This window comes from Pinus tabuliformis, chromosome 3_2 (assembly GCF_031772625.1).
Source record: "Pinus tabuliformis cultivar Carrire ecotype Pingquan chromosome 3_2, CPIR1, whole genome shotgun sequence".
Taxonomy (NCBI): Eukaryota; Viridiplantae; Streptophyta; class Pinopsida; order Pinales; family Pinaceae; genus Pinus; species Pinus tabuliformis.
In genome coordinates this window covers 626120995-626125413 of record NC_142302.1, presented here as the reverse complement: position 1 = coordinate 626125413, position 4419 = coordinate 626120995, and the positions used below count along the sequence as shown (strand labels likewise).

General features: G+C 40.0%; 1 pseudogene; it reads right to left on the bottom strand.

Moving 5' to 3' along the window:
- Positions 1 to 2295: 2295 nt before the first annotated feature.
- On the bottom strand, positions 2296 to 3972 carry LOC149182190 (peptidyl-prolyl cis-trans isomerase CYP40 pseudogene; annotated as a pseudogene).
- Between the last annotated feature and the right edge of the window lie 447 nt (positions 3973 to 4419).

Genomic DNA, 4419 nt, shown 5'->3' with positions numbered 1-4419 from the left:
GAAGAGGAAAAGGAAGAGAGTGTTCCCCAAGCCAATCCACCTCCTTTTCCTGAGAGACTAATCAATCCTAGCCAGCACACCCCAGAAGAGACTGAACATCTTGGCAAATTGAAAAACTTGTTTCTTAAAATACCACTCCTCCAAGCTATCAAGGATGTCCCCATCTACAACAAGTTAATCAAGGAGAAATTCTTAAAAAATCCTAGGAGGAGAAATAAAGACACCCCTACTATTAATTTCATTGGACAATTGTCTGACTTAATGTTGGGGAGAGTGGATTTCCTGAAGTATCTAGACCCTGGAAGTCCTATGGTAGATGTGCACATTGATGGTATCATTGTCCCACATACCTTGTGTTATCACAAAATCAGTACTAAGGGCTGCAGCCAAGCAAGATTTCATGTAACTCTTTCAACCAGACTTTAGACTAAGGATTAGCCTCCTTAGTCAGAGAGGGCTCTCTCACAACTTTTGATAAAAATCAATCACAACAACAGATGGCTAACTCTTCACACATTTATGAAAACAAAGCTGGTTGGACACATATCAAATTAGTCTTCATTGGGCTATGGAGTCTCACACATTTAGTAAACAAAAGCACAGTCATTTCATGGAAGTCAAGGCTCTTTGCATCAGATGTTCAAACATACTTTACATAAACCACAGCTTGCCAAGCATACAGGAAGTCAGAGCATTAAACATGAATTCTGAGTGATTATGCTGTAACAAGGCTGTAAAAGAACATTAAGAGAATAAACCACCATCACATTTGAACAATATAATCCATCGAGAATCTTGAGAAGAAACAACAGCTGTTTTACTATTACTGTAATAAGTCTTTTACATTGGCCCAAATAAAACTCTGTTTTTGTATAAAATCTCCAACCCCTATTACATCCTAATCTGATCCCTTTATAGGAATCTATTCTTCTCTCTCTAGAATGGGCTCGAAGGCCCTATTAACTACTCCTACATGCTATTTAACTAATTCATTAATTACAAAGTGCTGAACTGTAATTACACAAAATCCTAATCAAACTAAAACACTAATTCCATTCTCCTCGTATGCTTGATTCTTCTTGGATCCTTGACAGCTGTCCTCCTTCAGTTAGGCTGAGATGGCTGAGCTACAGATGCAAGGAACGCTGACTTTGGATACCTGTTAGTGCTGATGGATCATTTATCATCAGGATTAAAACACCTATTTTTAAGGCCCCTGTCTCCTACCATCCTTCGAAAGTTCAGCAACATGTCCCAGCTCTTTTAATAACCCCAGGTATGGAATGCTGCCATGTTTCTGATGTGTTGTAGGTGATATTGATAGACAGATGTCTCTCTCCCACAAATCTCGCTCACAGTATCACAATAGCTGCTCTGCGTTTAAAATCACCACCTACAGCAGTTTTGTAGCGCGCTACGAAACTGCTGTTAACAACCTCTATTTGTTCTGTAGCGAATGAATCTGTAGTTGGTAAATGATTTGCTTGAGAATCTTGAGAATTCCTGTGTGCTCTTAGCAAGAAGTCTGAATGGATTCCACCTCTGCAACCAGCTAAAAGGTGGGCATTTAAGCAACCCAAGTCCTTGTATACCCCTCCATACTACTGGAAATTTTGCTTCAGAAGTCCTTCGTACCACCTCTAAAGCTGCAACTTTCAATAGAAAGAAAACAAATTGACCTGTAGTTTCTCTTGTTACTTGTTCAATATCAATGCTACTATGAAGAACGTGGACCTTGAAACACATCCTAGAATGTGGCTTGAGGAAGGTAACACTCTGATTTTCTTATCTTGATCTACTTCCCCAGGCCTACAAAACCAGGGCTCGCTCCACTTCACAGTCTTCATTACTGAACCTCCTCTTTACAACATTACTATATTCTGCATAACACTGGGGCTGGTACAGGTTCTTGCAAAACATAACTTTCACTTAATTTCATTGCAGTTGTAGTATGGGTGTTGTAATGATGTCATGTACTGCCGCATTATCATTGATCCATCATCATCATCATTTTAAAGAAGATCGAACATCATAAAATCATAGCTCTGCTTATGAATATGATTGGTATCCTATAGTTGTAATTGATGACTGTATTCATGTCAGTGTCCTCCAAACAGCTACTAATGAAAACCCAACATGAATTCTAACGACAAGCAACAAACAGAACCAATAGAAGGACCTATACAGTGATCCGTTCAACCTTTGGTGATGCAACTTTATTCATATGTCATTCTATTGGTTCAAACAGTCACTGCTGCTCCAGGGACCGATATGTTGGTAAGAAAACCAATAATGTTATTCTTTAGGTCTTTGCTCCTGTTCATGCATATGCATCACCAGATCTCGAATCAGGTAGTGCACTTCATCATTTATATTAACTTCATCACGGCCTTCTTTCTCCCAGCAAATGTCAAGATAGCGCAATGCCTTTCTGTATTTTCTTAAAGCCATCTTATAATCCCCTTTCTTGTAATTTTCATTCCCAAAACATTTCGCAGAATCTACTGCATTCATCCATCATGAAATTTCTGCAGATTTCTCATCAAGATCAGCTGGCCAGTCTGGATACAAATCTCCATCTTTGAAGAAATTAGCTATTCCATCATCTGATCCTTCTGGGATCTCCCCACAATCTGAAATTACCACATCTAGAGAAGGGCGGTCACTACTTTCTGTGGGAGTATGCTCATTGCCACGCACAACTCCCATGCCTTTAATTACCTTCCCAAAGACAACACGCTTTCCATCCAGATGGGAAGTCCTTGTTGTTGTGATGAAAAATTGAGAGGCATTTGTATTAGGTCCAGAGTTTGCCATTGACAACATTCCTCTGCGCTCATGTTTCAATTGAAGGTTTTCATCATCAAACTTTAATCCATATATTGATTCACCCCCTGTACCATTTTGAACTGAAATGTCTCCACCTTGTATTATAAAACCTTTGATAACTCTATGGAAAGGAAGCACTTTGTAATGCAGGGGGGCGCCGGTATGAGGGCTAATGCACAAAGTCCTAAAATTTGGTCATATCCTCGACAAGTTCCTCGAGACTCTGCTGAACTATGACATGCCCCTTCTCCCGCTTCTCCATCCAAAGTCTCGAAGACCATCAAACTAGCATCAGATGGATGATACTCAAATTGTCTGGGCCGAAACTTCCTGTTTGTCCTTAAGCATGTTGTACAAAACAATAAAAAAGTCGTTCTCCAATGTTGTCGACGCGCACAACCACAGCATAAAACTTGTATATAAGCAAACCATTTCCCTTTCCACTCATATGATGCTTGTAATCTAACTCCAGATTGTCGACGAAAGTATCAGAAAACAAATCGGTGCTATAAAGGATGGAGTCCAGCTTTGAGCCCTCGTTGCTCCAGCACGTTTCAGGCTTTCCTTCTTTTGTTTTTATTTAATGCGCACTCATCTTTTAACGACACCAGTTAACATAATTCCAGCCTTTGTGCCACATCTCTATCCCGGTGTCACTAATAATGGCGGCCTTGTGGCAATCAAATCCTTATAAAAACCACTTGACACTTGGCATTTAATCACTGCATTCCATCAGAGAAAATTCTAATGCTGATATTGTCAAACAGTTTATGCGCATTCTCCATGCTTAGCAAACTTCCCATTGAATATCGAAAGAGCTAATCTCCAAAATGTTGGTACATGGTGCACAATGACAGATGTAAGCCTACGAATGAGTCTTCCTCTGAAAGCATCTGCTTCTTCACCAGTCACTTCTTTAATATGAGACTCCTCTCTTATATCATTATCACCCAACAGAAGGGAATAATCTATTGAAGACTGCACAAACTCTTATTTGATTTACCCAGAAGATTGGCCACTAACAATTACAAAAGCTTCACGCTGGCTTGTCATTTGGGTGTAAGGTACAGGAGTAGTCGAGGAGAATATACTACTTGCCACATGCCATGCTGTGTCCAGAGCCCATTCTAATAGCTTATGCATTACCACTGCATTCCCTTTGCATCACTCTGCTCATCATCTAAATTTAGTATATGAACCTTCTACTGAAAACCCGAGCAAATCCCCAATTTCGTAGCGCGCTACGGAATCACTTGAAGCATGTTGCGCTGCAAAACTGTTAAAGGAGGACTCATGCGCTGCAAAAACACCCTGTCCTTAAGCTAGGCTAAAAAATTTTGGCAACAGAATTTTCAGTGATAACACCTTGATTGATATTGGGGCTGTCATTAATGTGATGACTAAGGAGACTATGCTTAAACTGAATCTCCAAGGATCGTTAAGGAAGACCACACCAGTCTTACAGCTTGTAGAGGAATCCACAGTAGCTCCTAAGGAAGTTGTTGAGGATGTGATGGCTTCCATTGATTCCTAGGAATACACTGCTAACTTCTTAATTCTCCAACCTAAGTACAAATTCAATGGTTATCC